General features: G+C 37.7%; 1 protein-coding gene and 1 long non-coding RNA gene across 4 annotated transcripts in view; both read right to left on the bottom strand.

The window, feature by feature from the left end:
* SUCLG2 (succinate-CoA ligase GDP-forming subunit beta) overlaps positions 1–21,306 on the bottom strand; it is a 133,114-nt gene that overhangs the window by 78,331 nt on the left and 33,477 nt on the right. The gene's annotated exons all lie outside the window — the stretch shown is intronic.
* LOC142058488 (uncharacterized) lies at positions 10,812–19,701 on the bottom strand. Its single transcript, XR_012661010.1, has 3 exons — positions 18,880–19,701; positions 15,777–16,922; positions 10,812–12,706 (listed from the first exon to the last, which is right to left on the bottom strand). It is a non-coding gene; the product is annotated as an uncharacterized LOC142058488 (long non-coding RNA).

Raw genomic sequence — 21,306 nt, 5'->3', positions numbered from 1 at the left:
TAGTGTATTTCTAGCCCAGTGTTAGGCAACTGATCACAGGAGAAGGGCTGACTCCAAACCCAGGCAGCACCGTAAGTACTGCAGAGGCAGCAAAGCATCACTGGAAAATGCACTGATCTCTCTTGTAATGAGCTTAGTGCACATTGCAAAATCGATGGAAGCAACTCAGTGTCGTGGGAGCGACGCAACGAAGACAAACTGAGGACACGCCAAATCAACGTCTTGCAGAAGCACCATCTCCTTACTGACCCAAATGTGAGCATAAACACTTGAGTTTATAAACACACGAGAGCCATTTCCACAAAGGCAGCAGGTGTTGATGAGGCTCCTCCGTCCTTCAGTACGCAAGGAGGACCCCAGCCCAGTGGGGTTAGGCAGATATTAATTAATTTCAAGAACTTTGCTTGTCACCCTTTTCGCCTAAAGTCATTAAGCTGTGCTTGATGAGCAGAGCTCTTTGAGCACATCCCCCTTCCCAAAGTCCTGAAAGAGGTAGACAGGGTACATGAATCTCCAACCAGCTCCAAACTCTCCACCTCTACAAAGAGGCAGAGTCCAATCTAATGAGGTATTTACCTGGCAAGACTCCTCTGAGCTTCCCTTCCCAAAGCAAGGGTTTTCCCCCACTCTGCTTTATAATTTACCTTTCTGAACATGGAAACTGAGGAAAACAAGGCACATATTACAGACATTTTCTGACAGCAATTACACTTCATTTTGGATAGTACAAGAGCTATAAAGACATCAATAAACCCGGAACACCTACAAGCAGTTGCTGCTCCAGCTTCCTCATCAGTGTTAATGTAAACCCACAAATGCTCAAGTGACCTGTAAGGGTTCTAGATGACCTCTCCCAAAGCTCATATCTGCAGCTCAGAGCTTGTCTTCCCAAACATGGGGCTCCCCTCACAAGCCCTGAAAGGGTCAAGTTTGGGTTGGTGGTTTGGTTTTTGGGTTGTGATTTTGTTGTTGTTGTTGGGTGGGTGTTTGTTTTGTTTTGTTTTAACCTACCTCTAGCTGATTCAACAGTGAAGAAAACTATTTTTTGGGGTCTCATCTGTCCTGTTCTATTGTGGTTGTTTGCTTCTTTCTTGTTTTAATGGTACCACTACCATCTGAGTTTCTAGCTTCCCTTTGGGAAAGGCTGGCTATAATTACTTTTCCAAATTTCAGCCATTCTGTTATACTGCTCAGGCAAGATTCTGTCAGGTGCTTATTACTTTTTATTAATACTCCTGTCCAGAGACACTCTGGTATACTTACTTCAGCACAAGAAAGAAGGGAGAAGAATAAAAGCTATAAGGAAGATCACAACAAACATAATACAACAATAAAAAATGGTAAAAAAGCCTAATTCCCAAATTGAACACTGAATCTTAAAGTTGCTGTAACAACTTTTCACATTTGGGTTTCTTTACACAAACTTGCTCTGAAGTCTGGGACAGCTTTTCCCAAGGAGCAAGTATCGCTGCCACTTCTACTGCTCCCCATCTTCTGAGTATTCTGGGGATGCAGAGCCTGAGACAGTTCCCACGCTCTGCCAAGTAAGCAGATTGAAATGGGAGAAAGAAGCTGTCCACAAGAAGATACCTCCCACATCTACAAAACTACTGGTGTGCTTAAAGATCTTTAGAATGAAGTTAAACAACAGATTCCCCCCCCCCCCCCTTTAATTTTAAACTCCCTTCCTCTGTTATTTTCATTCTTCTGCTCTGTAACACCAAGAAGAATTATGTTCTTACATGCCTAGTTTCTACAACCTTTGGTTTTCAGACTAGTCTAGAATTAAAGTTAAATAAATCATCCTTTTTATAACTCCATACTTTTGAATATATTGTATATTTATTGCTAGATTATAAGCCTCATTAAAATCTATAATGATAAATTAGTCAGTCTCTTGATTCTGTCACTACTGTTATTAATTACTTTCATAACCACTACTACACACTTCACCAGTGATAAAAATTTTAAAGCTAGATAAAATCAGCTAAGCTAAAGCTCACTCTCAATACTGCACTCCTAAACCTTCTCAGAGTAAAAGTAATCAAATATTCACACATCTTACATTTAAGTTAAACCTGATAAATTACTTTACAGCAAATGGAGCCTCACTAGATCCAGCAGCATCACTATAATGCATGGAGAAACATGCACATTAAGGCAGGGATTTTAAAAAAAAAGTAGTTCTCGCATTAAAATTGCTCCTTGTATGTGCCTGTTTAAAACTCCATGGGATACCTTATTTCTGATACTTCCCAGCCTTTAACAGTTTCTCTTTTCAACCTCAGTTCTCATTATTTTTTATACAGATTTCCTCTGTAATAGACACAGGGTTTAGAAAAAATACTATTTGTCACATTTGCTTACAAACTCAAGAGGAGACATGGTTTGAAAACTCAGTCAGGAGGGGAACAAGGTCTTCCATTGGTGGCAGAGGACTGAAATCTAATGAGAAGTGAGCAAAAGCTGCTTCTGGCAGCTCTCAGGCAATACCCATTCTCTGGGTAAAACAGAGAAGGCCACTTTCTGTAACGTGCAACGTCAGCCTGGCATCCTGCACCACGCTGCATAGTAAATACTGAACAAAAAGGGAAAACTCCTGCAAACTGCTACAGTGTTCTTCTGTCATTATACCCACCGGTTTCATTCTTGCAACTTTTAGACTTTGTCACATTCTTTATAATACGTCCAAGTCAATATTATTTTTCTCCTCTTCTGACGATGTCACCTTAAAAGACTGCAAAAGCATACAAGGACTTCTTTTCCTTGTGTATTAGTTGCGAACCCTTTTACCTGACACCACCATGGAAGCTTCTCAGAATAATCTATTATGCACTGAGAAATTCAGGCATGCAAAATAATGTGGTTTAGTAGACTTGGAATGTACCTGTTTTCCTTATAAAATACATAGATACATCACTTGCTTTCTAAAACCACTGTCGTTTAAAAATTTGACATTTTACCAGATTTTTAGCAAGTCATTTCTCTCTACACTTCCCTTTTCCCTAAACTACAAAGAAAAAAGTTAGAGTGAAATTAATATACTGACAATTTTCTTTGCATTTTTACTTTCTAAAGCTTACAAAGATTTCAAGTTTTCCTTGCCAAGACATCCTGCAAACTTTTTTTTTTTTTAAATAAAACATATTTTTAAAGTTAACAGACTCAGGCAGTTCACCTGTGTCCTAAATTCTTGACTGAATACCATAACACCATTTGTTTTAATGTAACTCAGAGAACAGGTTTTATGCAATCTGTGGTGTTGAAGTCAAGCAGTCATTAAGAACAAACACTGTTCTCGCCCCTAGCTGCAACAATACCTACACCTGTTTCCCTGGAACACTTTCAAAATTTCATTCTTTTTGATTATGTGTAAGGCACAAAAGACAAATAGTCTTCTCTGATTGATTCTAATTCCTTTATCCATTATTGAACTGCAGAGATGATTTTGAAAAAAAATTTATGTTGTGTAGAAAATATAAAAACTAGGGAACTTACATTAGTTTTTTCATAATTCACTTTTAAGCATAAAAGAGTTGTTGTAGTAGTAGATGTTTTCAAACACAGAGCACAAAATAAGAAACCCAAGCAATCAACCAAGGGATTCACATGGTAAAAAAGCAAGTAAATATGCAGAGAGTAAAGACAACTGCAATGTTACCACCGTTACTGAAGACGTATTAACAAATTCATAATGTAATATGTGTGGCAGGTGAAACCCATTCAAGTACAGACTTGATAATTAGTCCTTTGCCAGCCACAGTCTCTACATACAGGCCTGCAATGCCCGGCAAGATCCTTAAAAAATAAGCATCAAAATGGAGGGCAAAGCTAAAAGAAATTTGAAGCACATCGCACAGTGGTGGCTGGGCACAAAATCAACAGCCTTTGAAAGCATGAGACGTGGCTCATGCTAAAGTAACTGGCCACAGGCTAAAGAGGGAGGCATCTGAAGGTGGAACAGGTTTAGATCCAACTTCTGCAAGTTGGTCAATGCTAGGGCAGGACTAAGTCCCTTCAAAGGTTTGCATCATCTCTTACTGCCTCATAAATACCAGGACAAACTGACCTGATAGCTTAACATGCGCGCACACCGCCCAGCCTCAGCGGACCTCCCTGCTTCCACAGTACTCAGCATCACATCAGCCATGGCCATTTCTCCTCTTGACGATAATTTACAGTGACACAATACCGATGCTTTCATCAAACACATACTTATCTGCTTAACTTTAAGCATACACTAATGCCAGCTTGGCATTTGAGTGCATGCATAAATATTTCCCTGAGCAGGGCTTTGACATGTTTCATAAAGAATTTCTTAATGAGGGTCCCAACCCAAAGCTCTTCTACAGTTTGCATTTTTACCCAAAGCGATGAAAATACTAAACAGCTCTTAGTTTAAAATTTACATTTTTAGCAAAATTAACATTTCTCTCCCAGAGACAGTTAACATTAAACAATTTTGCTCTACCTCTTTGCCTTACATCCCTTAGTTTTTGTTTCATTGTGTAGGGCTGCATTAGATAACCGCACATTTTGCTGTTCAGACTATAAATAAATCAATCCACACCAAAACTAGGAACATGAAAAGGAATAGCAAATCTGGCCGTATTTTGATTTGAATCAAGCCCAGTAGTATCAAAAAGTCTTCCAGTACTCTGATTCATTACCCAACTTATGTGGTGGAATTAAGCACAAAGTTTTCACTGTACTGCTGAAATAATTTATTTATCCTCTGAAGAAAATCCCAGCAGACTGGTCATTATCTGGGAAACATCTGGATGGGAAAATGATCACATACAAGAATTTATGTCTGCCTCAGTAGTGCTAAAGACAGAAAGTTGGAAAGCATTATTTTGGAGCTGCTATTCTACATATGCCCTTGATTCCTGGCCCTGATTTTGAAGCAAGAGTTAAAAATGACACTGATTTGCAACCTCCTGCCAAAAAAAAACCACAAACCCCCAAAACAAAACCCACCCCCTAAACCCCACCAAAATCTCCAACTTCCCCATACCCTCTTTCCGCCCTGCAAAGCAACTAAAAAACCAATGACCACCAACAAAAGTCCCCACCACCACCTTACCTTCTGCACATTAAAAAGAACTACTTACGGATAGGAATTACATACTCTAGAAGAGGACATTTTTAAGACCACAGTATTTACCACTTAAATGTGGTCTCATTTCCTGAGGTATTTTCTATTTGAAGAAAAATATCAGACTCCACAATGAAAATAAACACTATCTCATTTTTAAAAAATCGTCTTTTTCCAGCACGGCTTCTAACAGACATCTGAGAGCAGGTGTAAAATCCAGATGGAGAAGTAAAATCCAGTAACAGAGATGCCGGGCAGAGTGCGTGTACAAGGCGATGCAACATTTAAGTTCTTTGCAGATATAAGCGGGATTTAAGTGATGAACAGGTATGGCTCTGGCCATCTGGAGTAGCAATGAATTTCACACAGAGTGAAAAGAAAAACCAAGAAGAGGAAAACTGTCTGAATTAGTTCTGATGTTTCATTCCTGTCAAGCGGAAGTTAACTAATAGGAGACTTGCAGCCAAAAGCTCATTCATTTCCAGGGCTCCCGATCTAGAAAAACAGTTACCCAAGTTTGCAACAGAGAAAGCTCCCCACATAAGAGCTTAAAGACAACAACAGACGACGAAATACAAAAACAATGGAGAAATATCTATTTAAAACATGGAAACACTGCAGCCAGAATCATAAACATATTTATCCCTGGATATATTTTCCTGAACAGTTTGCTTAAAATTCTTCTAAGGATTACTGATGTTAGTTTTCATGGTATCTAGCTTTGTATTTCATAAAAAACCCTACTGCATTAAGAAGTACAAAAAGAAATATTTTAGCCCTCTGGCAACCAGTAAATATTAACTACTCTCAGCAGATGAAGTTTCATCTGCAGTAAGCACAACTGTTTATAACTTAATGTCAGATAATACCAGTAACACACTACGCACAACACGAGAGAGGATGTACTACCATCCCCCTCTTTTTTTTGTTTACTTATCACATATGTGAAATAGAAGCAGTTGCCGAAATAATCTCATCTTGGAAAAAGGTTAAGAGGAGACCCATTATAAGAATCTGTTAATATTTAATTCAATATTTTGACTTAATTATTCCATCAAAAGGACATCTTGCTGATCAATGATACGGTGGTGAATTTAGATTCAAAGACAAAACAATTTTGGTTAGAAGATCAAGTGTCAAATCTTTATTAGCTGAACGTTCTTTTTACAGCTTCATAAAGTTAACCAATCTATACTATTCCTTCACACGCATGTGGTACGCCAAGACATTCAATGTAAAACCATTCCGAATGTGTCCCAAACAATACATCCCTGCCAATATTAATTAGCCTTCTAAGAAAAATTACTTCCTTTAGCTATTTTTTCTAGATTTCTTTTTTGTTCTGTGACATTTTTCTTAATATCACACCATCTGCAGACACTTTTCAAAAACACTGGAGAAAGGCAATTTAGGGAATGTTCCAGAAAAGAAGAAAAAAAAAAAAGGTCCCACTGTGCTTTTCATAGCTTGGTAATTTTTAGTCTTTCATCTTGGTGATTTCTTCTTTTTAACACCATTGTATCAAGAGTCTTCAATTTTGACTGGTGGAAGCAAGATAATGTAAACTTTATAGATTCAGCTCTGAAGACTCACTGCATATTAGGAGAGGTTAAGAGGAAAAAAAAGTCAAAGTTTAAATTGTTACCTCTACTCACTGAACATAAACCACAAGAGAGACACAAGTTTGCAACAGCTGAGTTGGATGGACCAAACAAGTTTCCACTTGCTTAGCATTATGAAGGAAGGTGAAAGTAAAAAATGGGACAAAAGCCTTTTATCCCCTCAGGTAAGCCTTTAATTTATGATCCTAGGAGAAAATATTCACGATTTAGGTCACACTGCAAAGCAGTTGTCAAAATACATGTTGTATCCTTGATTTTAACCAGTAGCTTGTTAGCTGAACCGCTCACGACCATGCACTGATGTACGCAGCTGCTCTTCTTGTCTCGGCCTCTCTTTGCTCCTTAGTTTTCTTTGTGGATTTATAGAGAGTTGCTTGTTATTATATACAGCTACAGCACGCTCTGTATGAGGGCACTGGACAAGCTGTTAGCTCTATTAACCTAATAATAGATTTCTGAGTGTGACTTCCAATTAATTTCATCTTCCTCATTCCATGAGAAGCCAAAATTAGAGTGCCATATGGTGCTTCATAAATAACAATTGAAAAGTTATTCTCTAATCTTTAGGCACTAAAAAAAACCCCATAAAAATACATATGGTTGCAATGACATGAAGGAAATTAAGCTTTGGAATGTCTGCAGATGTCCAGGAAGCTCCAAACAGTTCCTTGGCCTTTCCCCCTTTCACGCATTTCTGGTCCATGCCAGCCCCTGGATGTTACAATTAATCACAGTGTGCGCCTCAAAGATCATAACTAAGATCTTTCATCTGAAAGTGGAACTTCATAACGACAGCTTGTACGAAGATCTGTGTAGCACAATTTGTATTGCCATTCTGATACTTTTCACCTTTACCTTCCGCACGGATTTGTTAACAGTTTTGTTCCTACCCAGCCATAAGCATCTGCAGAGCTCTGCCAGTCAGGTAAATCACGTCCATGGGTCAGGGGCTGGACTGGGATCTGTCAACTTACCACAGGACCTTGTCATTTTTCAGCGAGTAAGAATTCACACTCCCCAGAGATATGCAACTGCAATTGAGAAACTATTCTACTCCAAGTAAATGAAACTTAAGCTGCTGGTCTAAATGATCCTCTAACAACCACCTTCTTCCTTCCTGACTTTTATTATGCCTTGTGTATGTGCTGATCATAGAGCAATTAGATCTGAGAGTCCTGCCTGAGTACTTGAACTTAGATAAACTCTTAAAGTCCCTTACTGTAAAGCAGAAATAACAAGGCTATCTGCCTCATCAGACTTTTTTTTTTTTTTTTAATAAAACATGTATAAGGGGAGAACTTTCCTTAGAAGCACCTTGGATAACTGCTTTTAGTACTGCCCACTGCTGCGAGTCGACCTGATGGGCAGAGGTATTTTATTGTCTGTCATGAGAATCCAGACATACAGAGCATGCACTGGCTTTAGGCACCTGGAAAGCGATACTCACCTCTAGTACAGCCAGATGTCAACACGTGCACTCATAATATAAGTTATTCTTACATTCTGCACATCTCCTGGGGATAATATTAACATGAGATTTTGCTAAACAAAAAGCATTAGAAAGAAAATATATTATGAACTTAGGCACCAATGGACTATTTTAAAGTCATGGGGACTGCAACCCTTTCAAAATATACCTATCTTTAAATCTGAAGAATTCCTGCATTCTTGCATTCAAAAATACCGCATGGTCTCCGTCAATTCTCAAGAGTGTGATTTTGTCAAATTCATCTTTTGTGGGAAGACATTTTCAGGCTATACTGAAGATAAGCCAAAGAGAAGAAAATCTAACATCCTTTCAAATTCATATTCACAGAAATATTTTTCCCCCTAACATCTATGTACTACTTCTATATACACACACATATGCGCAGATCTACCAGCATAGAGATTTCATTAAACTAAATACTCAAAATGGAATATGCATGATTTAAATTACAGAATATAAAAGTTATTGTGAGCGAAGGGACAAAAAAAGGGGGGGGAAAATTGTTCTCTTTTGTGCTTCTTTGTTAAAGAAAGAGCTCAATTTGACTGCTGTTTGCATAAATAAATATAGAAATATTCAATCTGTGTAAGGCCGTAACTACCACAGGTAGTTCTAATGTAACCTAAAAGCTTAGCAAGAAGGATACACACCTAATGACTTCACAGTCTGACTATTAAGATACATATATACACACACACCTTATAAATTCAGCTGTCAAAAGAAATAGAATGCTCAACAACATTGTTTCCCACAGGGACGATCTTCTCCCTCTACACTTCCAGAACATATTATGAGTATGTAGGTCCAACATACCTCACCAACCTGCAGCAAGCCAGACAGACATAGTTCCTCCTATACCTTACTGCTTAGTCATAAAGGGGCAATGTCAAATCCATATAGACGTCTAGACAGTATGTCACAGTGTAAGAAATGCGGTGTTCCTTTTGTAAAAAGCTTCCCAGTTATCGAGTGATGTGTAGATCTTCCTGTTACTATGAATACCTGAAATTCTGTATTAAAGTCAATCTGGTTTAAATCAATCCTGTAGGTACGCTGTTGGAGACACAAGTAAGCAAGCCCTGGCACTGGGATCTTTCTTCCTGGAAACACACACATACATTTATTTATTTATTTATTTATCCCTACATCCAGAGAAAGAGGGAGTGCGCAGTTGGTGCAGTCGATGCATACATCTGCATTAGGGGGTAAGTCAACTCACACAGTCCACTTCTTGCCTTTTCTTTCCTTGGTATTCCATTGGGCATTTCATGCTGGCATTTGCTTTAGATTTTCAAGAACCTGCAGTATGGTCTACATGATTCAGTCCAAGTTAGGACATGACACACAGCAGTAGAAAATACTTGGCAGCAACCTGGGTGCAAAACAGCTCTCTAAAGATGCTTCCTCCTAAGAAAAGAGCTACAACCATTTAGCAGGAGACACTACCTCAAAGACAGTTGCAACCATTTGTCCATTTTGCCTTTCAGAATTGCTTTTAAAAGCTCTCTGGGTATTTAAACCACCATATTTTGCTAGAGAAAAATAGATGAAGTCTGAAAGACAATAATTTTCTAAGTAACCACACATAAGTGCACATTTTCATCAATTAACAGAGGATATATTTAAGTATTTTTAAGATCTTTTCTTAAGAGGCCTGTAACTAATTAGCTGAATAAGGCTATACAAAGAAACAACGGTGTTTCATATTTCAAGTTCTATCTATTCAATAAAATCATGGGAAAGTGTGCATCCTACAAAGTAATTTTAAGACTTGAATTCATGATCTGATTCACCCTGGATATACACCTTCGCACCTTTCTCCTCTCCTAAGAGTTGTACTGTGTTATCTGGCTGGGGACAGAGGGAACAGAATTCAAATTCTGTATTGTTTGCTTACAGCACAAGGCCAGAATCAGTAACACTCTTTCTGGTTCTTAATACAGTCCTGCATAAAAAATACAGCCCCAGCGGTTGACTTTTAACAATTCCATGGTAAAAATAAAAAATGGTTAACACTTAAAAAACCCAAATGTTAACTAAAAGGAGGATAAAGGTTACTTTCTGTATACTAATGACATTTTAAACCTCATTAATGTTTTAACTCCCAAACAAATACTGATAAACAGCATTTTATCTGCTAAATTACTGACAAAACACTGCTACAAAAATTGTACGTCTTGGTGTAGAGTCATTTATCCCAAAGTGACATTTCTACGAGCAATCACTGATTTTATTTAAATTAAGGATATAAAAGTAATTACCAAGCATACTCACCATTTTCCAGTTTTTCCCCGCAAGAAACATTATCTTTAGCATGTGACCTAAACAAACCCATATGAATCTGAACTCTTCCTTATTTTCTTTTTCGGCACTTTCTTTTTTTTGTTTCTAAACACAATCTATTTTTTTTTTTTCCTTCTTTGTATATACAAATTCCTGTTGTTTCACAAGGGAAGACTGTTTTTCAAATTCATCGAACATAGCTGTTCTGATACCAACAGATTTTCTTCTTCAAAGTAAATTGGATGCACAGCCTCTGGACTAGAGTTTTAAAGCCAAACATATTGGGTACATGAGAAATGAAATCAGATAACATAGACAATAATTTTCTTTTACTTTATTACCACTGATCAGAAACTGAACATCTACAATCATGTCTTATTTCAATTGACTAACATCAAACTGCGTTTTTGACATTACCTCATCTGACTTTTGCAGAACCAAGTCTGCATTTGCTAAAGGAATTTTTAAGCAGTGGCAATTAAATTGAGGTTAGATCCCACTCACTTGCAGCCTGCAAAGTTGAAATATCAACAGTTTCCTGAGTTTTCAGCATAGGGAACATTATTAGAAGGCAAACAGATTTAAACCAAACCCTAGTATGTCACAGAACAACGACCTATGTAAAATGAAATAGTCCACCCTTCGAGACAGCCTGTATGGTATCCCAAAAGGTGAAACCAGAAGACAGAACAAAGCATAAAGGTCCACCACCCCCAGAGCAAAGTACGGTCAATGTGCTTGTAACCTAGGAGAACTGCAGAGGGACAAGGGACCTGGCAGCAAGAGAAGACCATCAGTGCTGAACCTGAACCATCTTGCGAAATAAAGTAATTTCCCCTAGGAGTGGGTTGTTTCATAGCTCTGTACAGTGCAGCTCTAGAGGAAAGCTTCAGCCAGCAGTACAGAAAAGGTGTTGATAGAGAGAACAAGACATCTGAGGCTCTAACCTTGGCCACCCATATTAGTCATGTGTGCTCCATACAATGAACTTCATACAGCTCTCTACTGTCCTAGCCTAATGAAAGAAAAAATAGGACATCAATAAAATATAAAATTAAGAGTGGATTACTTTCAGCAGAGAGCTACAGCAACCTTCTGCTCTCCTGTCCAAGAAGTGAAGTGATAAAGTACCACAATGCCACTTCCGTGACATCGCAGACTGAGTGGGTAGAGTTGGCAGTTTTCTGTCGATGTCTCCCAGGAACCATCCTGTTACACAATCAATTAAGCAAACAGATAAGGAAAGAAAAATCTTGCAAATGAGCACAGGTAGAAAAATCAAGCACGTTTCACTACTACTGTCATCATTTTTCTATGTGGCTTCTTATCACTCATCTAATTCAGGACACCATTTGCCATCAGAAGTCAAGATTTCACCCCACAATGAAAAAGTGACAAGTAGTTTGAAGTGGCTCAAAATCTACGTAGATCAAACACACAGCCAGATTTTTGTTACTTATGTAATACTGACATCAGCCTTGCAAAGCTGGCACACAGGCACCCAAAATTAGGGTCTAAAAGGAGGTGGTCTTGGAGCTTCTCAGTGCTTGAGAAAGTCCTGATCAAAAAATCATAGACCTAAACTTTAAAATCACTAGTCATTTGGACAATCATTTGGAAGCTAAAGGTTCTGTTTTTCAAATACTACAGTGCAGAGTACCCTTCCCCCCGAAAACACGAGAGTCTCCAAAATATCCCCAGAGCTGCCAGCTGCAATTGCTGTTTTTGAAACTTCAGACCATCTGTATTCAAAATGAGCATTCTGTAGACAGTTATTTGCATCTCTACCATGCCAAGACACGCCAAAGTACAGAGTCCCAAATGTAAATGCATTCTGCCTGCATGGGTAAAGACCCAAACATACTGATACAAAACATACAGAAATATTTTCCTGCAAAGATGCACCTCGAGTCAGAAGCAGCCTGTTTATTTCTTATAGTATCAATTGAATTAACATTTGGTGTGGTTACAAAAATGATGCCTACACAATGTTTCCCTCCAAAAAGTGGAAATACATTGAAGTCACACACTTTTCTAATTATTTTCAACTTTTCACATTTATGCAGAAGATAATGAATATACTTCAAAAAAGGTCTTCCGAGTTCTTTTTCAGTTGGGTGGGTTTTTTTTTGTGTGTTTTAAAGCAAGTTTTCACACTCCTCCCTTCTGTTTTTCCTGCTGACACTTTAATCTCCTCCTCTTGTAAATATGAGCCTATAAGAATAAATCACGTTTTATTTATTAAAGGTAAAAATATGTTTCAATATAAAGCAGAAAAGCCAATCTCCATAAAGTTTCCCTCCACAGTGACTGAAATTAGTTTTTATATGAAGATTCAAATATGTATCCTGCAAGGCATTTAAGCAAGAATAAAAGTACTCTAACCATACATGGGACTGAATATTTTTTTTCTGGCATTACATACCATGCTTAAAAAAACCTGACAGATTTGGCCAGCTCTAGAAAAGTAAAACCAGGGACAATACTTTAAGACCTAAGTATTCTGCAACAAGGAACATGACATATCTGAGAACTGTTGCCTTTGTTAGCACCAAAGAACTCCACAAAATTAATATAAATTAGTATCTTTTTACTTTTATATTCAGATCACTTACTCCCAGCACCATTGATTCAGAGGGGGAAAAAAAACCAAAACAAAACACCCTGATTCTCCTGTAAATGTATTCTGCTTGGAAAAGTGCCTGTATGAAGCACACCAGGGAACAGGAGTGCAAGCAGCCCATATCACCTTGCCCTTTGTTTAGATTGTCAGTTTTTCCTTTTGATCTTTCTTTGCAGTTGAAGAAGCAAAAATTGATTTTTCCCAGTTGAACTGAAGTAGAAAAGGACAATGTTTTATTTAAGATCCTTCTCTCCCACAAATAAGCTCTTTCTTTCTTTATATACAAAAGAAACTGTCTTTTTGTTCTTGTAAAAAATATTTTCGAGTGGGGAACGCCTTCAGTGTACTGACTGTGGTTTCATAACAAAAAAGGGGGGGATGTGTTTAAAAATCCCAAATATTGGCCTCCTGTAGAGGAGCACACACACCTCAAAAACCTTCTAGAGTTACAGAAACTGAGCTTCAGGGAAGCAGCAGTCATACTTCTTAGGTATTTGCGTAAACCTACACTACTAGCAATGTTACACTCAAAACCTTGCTTATGGGCAAAGAGAGAGCACAGCCTACATATTTAGATCGTATAAAGTCAAGAATATACTGTAAATATAACCATAACCTTAACAATCTAGTAAAAAACCATTCTTTTCTAGATTTACTTATTATAGGATAAGAAAGAATACCTATATGTGAAAAAGGTCCAATAATAATGCAGTTAAAATTGGCAGACAACTATTTCCTAATTTCTGCCCCTTTTCCTGGTGTTATGCTCATCCCTTCCAGTGTTGTTCTGGGTCCTAAGGTTCACAGTTTCATTCCGGACTCTGGCTGTTAGAGCAAGTCTTCACCATCTGGAGTCCCTTGTTGGGAGGAATACAATTTTCATTCTTCCTCACTCTAGGATCCATGCACTTCTAAAATTTGCTCTTCTTTTCACTGGTCTGAGGTCATCTCAATTTACTATATCCAGTGCCTTTTACAGATATTAGATACCAGTTCTTTGTTCTCTTTGATGTTAGAACTGTTTTATCCTACTTGTGGTCTGAATTTCTTTAACCAACTATCGGTGAGTTATTCATTGCTGTGAGATCTCCAGCATCAAGCCTGTGCTCTGTCTCCCATCACCCCATACCTGTACTCTGCTACACCACACCCTATGTCTCCACTTCTCAAAGGTCTGTATTTCTCTATACTGCATCGTTACATTCATTGTAAAACCACAGTGGCATCATACAAAGTAAAAGAAAAACCAAATTAGCCACAGATACCTGGTCAATTAGAAAAAATGCTGTTACAACTAAACCAAGTAAATCAAAGTTGCAAGCAGGTCAAGAGAAGTGACAGAGGAGGTCTGACAAGCCTCAATCCTGAGCCTCTGCAAACTGTACAAAGCTTACGGTTTGTTGCTAACAATAGCAATACTGTATTACAGGGCTACATGGTCACAGTGAGAAGCACTAGATAGTAGAAAAGCTCCTGATTTTACTCACTGTTACACGGTACTAATAAAATGTAAGTAAAACCAAGAGAGCAGCTTTGCAAATCTCACATGCTGTGAGATCTGCCCACATGTCACTGAAGACTATCTAAAGATATAGTATCCTTTAAAAGCAGTCTTCAGTCACTAGAGAAAGCCATGACTTCTAGAACAAAATAAATTATATTCCACTTCATGCTTTCACATAATTCTCAAAGATAAACTCTGTAACTCAGAAGTTTTGCAGTTTCCCCATGCAGTCAGAGCCCCTCAGACATTTTTCATCCACTGATAATGCCATCTATCACCTTATTTGAATATAAGAGTTAATCACTGAATGTAAAATATTGTGTGCTCTAATAGGCTAATTATTATTATTAAATACACATTTTATCCCACTGTGTGACCAAAATTATTGACTCCAATAATTTCACCAATTGTAGTCACAACTTGCATTTTAGAATAAAGTGTTGATATTGGCAGAAAACAAAAATGTTCCCTAACACCTACAGGTACTATTGGTACTCCTTGTCTCCAAATTTCCTGTTATCTGCATATATTCTTATTAAGTCCTTGAAGACAGCCGAGTTGCTCTTGAACCTCACAGGAAAGCTGAGGACACACACCCTCACAAATGCGCGCTTAGAAGCACAAGAACCTCCATCCCCTTGCAGGCTTTCCAGTGCTTCCCTTGACTGCTCCAGTCTTTCTAATCTCTCTTTTTCTGTGAACTTGGAAAGGCTTACACAGCTTTGCCCAAGCATTTCATCTGAATCAATTCAATGTTTGATTTGTCATATAGGATTTTATTCAGAACAGCTTGCTAGATAGCATACCAAATTCTGTATAATTACGATCTAGCAGTCTGTAGTGAGGCCAACCACCAATAAGTTTAAATCCAAGGAATACAAACCGTGTTTGTCCTTAAGATGTACAATTACCTCTTTAGAACTTGCAAAGAGGAGGGAGGATACATAAGACACCAAATTCTGGTATCCAATAAGACACTTTTTAGTTGGTTAAAAGATACAGCGAGCACTGCATACACTAGGCACATGGCACAAGCCTCAATTATTAGTAGTGCTGAACTGATTATTTAGAAGCCTACTTGCCCTCCTCATACAATAGCCTGTCCTCTGTAGACCTTTTTTTCTAGTCCTCTGAAGGAATACAAACATCCAACTCACCAGTTTTAACAGCTTAGCATTTATATCTCAACCTCCAATCATTAGCTCAGCAGCAAAGATATAACTATATACATTACAGTTAGACTTCATGTTTTCCAGGTTTCGTGACATGAAATTAGCCTAGAAAAAATGAGTGAAAAAGCAATAGAAAGGCATTAGCTTTTGGTTTGGCAGTCAGCATTTACAGGGAAAGATGCATCTCAATATGATGTTGAAATCAGCAAAGCTTTCATTTAGGCTTACTGCAAGATGAGCTCTGTGGGGACTTTGCAGGTAGGTATTATGCTCGGAACTTGAACTCTACATATTTTAATGAAATTGCACAGTCTAAGCATCACAATAAGTGAGAAGTCGTATCAAACTGTGGAATTCCCAGCTTTCTCAATTACTCATGTATAAAGGGTATCTTTCTGGCTGAAAATGTAAAACTGGAATAAGCAGCAACTGTGCAAAGAAAGAGAACGTGCAGCTGATTTAAGGGTTTTGAACCCGTCTTTAACCCATAAAGGGACTGACATAACAGGGGAGCAAGTACATCTCAGACATTTGCATTCTTTATGCACAGTGCCATACAGCAACTTCTCAGCTTCAGATCGGCAGGACTAACTCAAGTCTGTGTTGAATTTGTCAGCAGCAGATGATCATATCTGTACACCAGCTCCATAACCATGGTCCAGCCGAGAGTTTGTAGGTTCAGCGACTCTGCTATTTAAATGACAAATACATGACTTAAGCACCTTCCCAACGGTCCCTCCTATGAATCCTCAAAAACAGATGCTCTCTCTGACATCCCGACAACTGTTAAGAACTGGTTAATATTTCGTTAAGGTCAGCGAGTTGCTTTACCACATCGGAAGTCCCACTTCTCAGACCTTGCACAGAGTCACTTAATCGTGTCTGCTTGGTTTACAAATTAGAAGAGGTAACTGCTGAAAAGAATGCTACAGTAGACTACTACTTTACTCCACTCTACAGAAGACAGTTCCAGATTTGACTGAAGTATCAGGGATAGAATAGGGCAATTTTTCTTTAAAAGGCAGAATTTTTGCATGATGTTTTGTTCACGCTTCTGCCATCTCTTCCACTCCAACCTTCTCGATTTGAGGTCAAGTTCAGAACTCATATTTGAGGCAGCATAAATTACATCTGCGTAAATAATGGTCACAGTTAACTCCCAGAAAGTCTCTTGTGGTAAAATTTACCTAATAAGATGAAAGAAGAAGTATCTACATAGCTAAAATAATTCTTAGAGAGACAAGAGAACATATAATTAACATTGCCCTACCTGCTCTTAACTGCACTAATTGCATCCCTTTCTGCACAACTGACAAGTGTCACATCACATAGATAACTTCAGTGACATGCAGCTCCTGTCAAATTACCTTTGAACTGTAGCCCTTAAAAACCTCTTTCTTGTATTTAAGTTGGCTGGTTTATTTAATTTCTTCCTCAGCCTAGAGTTTTCTGAAGGAATGCTTACTGCAGTCTATGGAAGTGCATACATACCGCTATTTACAGGATACTAAAGGTCAATAGTTCTGGGTAAAAAACAGCCATAAATTGGAACCCATAACATTAAAATTGTAAAAACAGATACAAAGCTGAATAAACTGAAAAGATACAGGAGTCTGATTTTGGAAACAGACAACATGAAATATGAAAATACATGATATCTTATCTCAAAATTGTAAAATAACTTTTCAGGACAAAAGCATCTTTAAGCATCTAACTTAGCTCCTTATGGATCAAAGAAACAACTAAGTAACTACTATCTGCACATGCACTTCAAATAGGAATGTCACTCAAAAGATAAAAATAAGTTATTTATAGCACATGTTAATTACCATATTTATATGGCAGATTACTTTGTGGCATGAGACATAAGCCCGTATTTGTACATGGAAGAATTTTATAAGAATAGTTTTTTTCTAAGATAGTTAAATTGGCAGTAATCAGCCTCAAGTCTCTCTTGTTCCATTTTTATTCCCAACATATCCAAAACAAAAGCTGTATTATAATGCCGGTAAGATGTGGAAAGGCCAATAAGAAAATCAACCACACTGAACATTTAATGAGCTAAAACAAAAACTCAGGTAAAGGATTTATCTGTAGTAATGAGAACAAGAGGGGGCATTGGACAAGCAGGCACAGTATCAGGATTGTTATGCCAATAATCTTCAGAGGAGCACAACACACACACACAATAAGAAAGCTACCACCAAGATACACAGATTAATAACTGGAGGAACAGAGGGATAAGACTTGGCAGGGAGCAGAGGGAAGTGCAGTGCAGTAATAGTGAATCTTCCCAGTGACTCCATATTGTTAACTATTCATACAGTAAACTTTTCACAGCTGCCTTTCTTTCCTCTTTCTGCAACACTCCTATGGCTGTTCTTAAGCATTTAGAACAATAAATATATTTAAGATTTATAGCCTGAAGTTTGGCCTTATTTATCTTACTCAGGTGAGCAGTCCAAGTAAGCCCAGGAGAGATGCAAGAAAAATGTTCTCCTTCACAATGATGCGAGAAACAATAGCTGACTTTAACCATAGGACAGGGTAGAGTATGCCACATATAGGCAAAATGGTCAACTTCAGATTTTTCTTAACAAAACAAAAATCACTTAAAATAAGAGCATAGCTAACTTCTGGAACTAACCTGCACATGATTCTCACAAAATGTTTTTTGTGATGACATTCTCAAGGGTTAAAGCCTCATTTAAAATATACTGTGACGCAGGAAGTCCGGTATTATGTCCCAATTGAATCCAGCAGGGTTACAAAGACACATTTCATATTCATAAGTGTGTTGAAATATTTTACTTTTCTTAAAGTGCAAATATTTGAAGAAATGTAGATAAACATATTATAAATTCACAGCACTTTCTCAAACATGAAGTAGCAGATTAACAAAATGTCAGAACATCCTCTGCTTCAAAAACTGCTCTACCATTTTAGGTAGAGATTATCTACTAAAAAAAAAAAATAATAATCACAGCCTCTTATGATCATACTTCACAACTGCTGATGTACTCAGAATATCAGTTGTAAATTGCTCCCATCTTTAAAGATAAAACAAGCTCTTGCAAGTCATACTAACCTTTGCAAAATACCAGTTAAGATTACTTCATGGACTGGAGGAGGCTGAGGGAGGAAAAGTGGGGATCGGAATCACGGTTTGGAGGCTGTATGCTGTGTATTCTCTGAGCTTTGCACCAGTTGAAAGGCCAGCTGTGAGAGATTTCTGGCTTGGTTCAAAACCATGTGCTTTTATAGCAAATGTACAAGCTAATATCCTCACACATCAATCACAGTCCATCCTAAACCACCACCTATTCCATAAAGACAAAAGATAGAACAAATTTAACAGAAGCAATCACAGATTTTAAAAAAAATGCAACCTTCTCAATTGAATTATAGACAGAACTTGGTTATCTAACGATAGGACCTTCCTGCTTTACTCTGCGTCACAGGGAGACACTAGAGGAGACCAGGGAAATTATGACAGCATCAAAGTAGGGCAATAACCAGAACTGTCGTCATAATCACTCAGAGTAAATTTCTTTACCAAAGAAATGGTAAAAGATAGAGCAATAATTCAGACTTCAGTTGAAGAAAAGCACCTGAGTAAAAGCTGCTTTTTTCAGCATAAATTTAACTATTAATTTGAAGGAATGTATCACTACTCAAAACTTGACTGTTTGTAAAGTTTCTCAGTTCTCCTCTCTCTAAATCTAGCCCAGTTCTTGTTCTTTCTCATGCCAGTGATCTGGGGCCTGACTACAAAAGGAAAGGTCTCTCCATACACCTCGGAGCAACAAGGCAGTAACCACAGCTAATGTCATATTTGTCCCCTTTGCAGATAAAACTGCAGCCTCAAATAACATCAAGTATAAAAATGCCCACTGTATGGAAGAGAGAACAGATTATATATTTCTTCGAAGAAATTACTACCAAACTACTGATCATATGAAAGAGTTTTGCTAGCGGGACCTCAGAGACCCTACCAAAAGGGGCTAATTATAAACTATCCTCTAGACCGACATCACTCTGTTCTTATATTTTCTATTATTTCAATTCAACATGATTTTGCTACTAGTACTCCCATTAAAAAGTTTTAAAAAAAGAACCACACACCCCACATTTTAGAGATTTGTCAATTACGTTTTTTGACACCCTTATACAAGGCATCATGTACTGACAGACTGATCACATAGAAGATGCACCACTACACAGCGCAGACACATCAAGCTCAGAAGCTTTGTTACCTCATTTCAGGTTTCTAACTAAAAAAACGCTATTTCAAAATAATACCTAAAACACGTCTCCTGCGGAGGGTTTATAGCATGTAAAGAAAAGAAGTGCAATTCTTCTGATCACAGTCACACCACAATCCAGCCACAGTAATGAGGCCCAGGGAGTAAAAACTACAGACTGCCAGCTGAGAGTCTGATCTTTTCCACCAGAAGTTAAACCCATAATATTTGCAGTATTTGTTACAAAAAAAAATGTGCTAAGCTGTAGTAACTATCAACACATACATTTCTTCTAAATAAATAAATACATCAGGCTTCACAGGAAATAAGGGAAGAATTCTCAAGTGAAAGCACCACATGGCTTCTGGACAATAACCATTACTTCATACCTTGTCCCATACACTTTGTTAAGATACAAGTACCAACTAAAAGACTGTTCAAACAAGCTGGTATTTCTTTCAACAGTGCTGTAGTTTATATCCAATGATAAATTTGGATTCAGTTCTGCCTTGAAACACTTGCAGTGATGGCAGAATGCTAAAAAAAAAACCACCTTAAAAAAACCCACAAAAAACCAAACCAACCAACCAACACCCAGCACAACTCATTTATCTTCCACCAGGAACTGACATCCCCAGAAGGGGATACACTGTGGCATTCAGATAAAAACAGCAGCTGTAAATACAGGTGATTTGGAAAATAAATAATAACAAAAAAAAAAAAAAAAGACTATTTAGTGTCACAGGTCGAGTTTTACAACAGGGTTTTACAAATTAAAACCAAAGCAAATGCTTTATCACAGATATTCCAATGCAAGCCAGAGTAACAAACACGGAAAACCAGGAAAAAAAAAAAAAAACCAAAGAAAGAAATTCGGTTCAGTAATCGGCCCCCAAATATTTAGAAGCAGATGGGCATCTAGAGAGCATAGGTGTGATTTCTCTCTTTACACAGCTGCTAGTACTGCAGAGAAAACAATGTTTAGTGTTTCCTACCTTATACATAAAGCGTGTCTAATGGTTCTGATTTTATGTATAAAAAAAAATGAAAATTTCATGCAGCTGCTTCCTAATTACGCATCTGGTTATTGTTTTGCAGCTGCAAAACTACCTTAAAGAACCATAAAATATGATGTGACAGGTCTGGAATAAATACCAGCAGTCATCTTGTGCCTTCCTTGTGAAATGTTGCATTTTTTACCACCTGTTAAAATTCCGGAGTCAAGAGCTATGGCTTCTGTCACCTCCTCCTTTTATAAACAAACACCCACT

The sequence above is a fragment of the Phalacrocorax aristotelis genome, chromosome 6 (genome assembly GCF_949628215.1).
Source record: "Phalacrocorax aristotelis chromosome 6, bGulAri2.1, whole genome shotgun sequence".
In the NCBI taxonomy this organism is placed as follows: domain Eukaryota; kingdom Metazoa; phylum Chordata; class Aves; order Suliformes; family Phalacrocoracidae; genus Phalacrocorax; species Phalacrocorax aristotelis.
The sequence above is the reverse complement of the archived record's forward strand: the minus strand, read 5'-3'. Positions and strand labels throughout refer to the sequence as shown.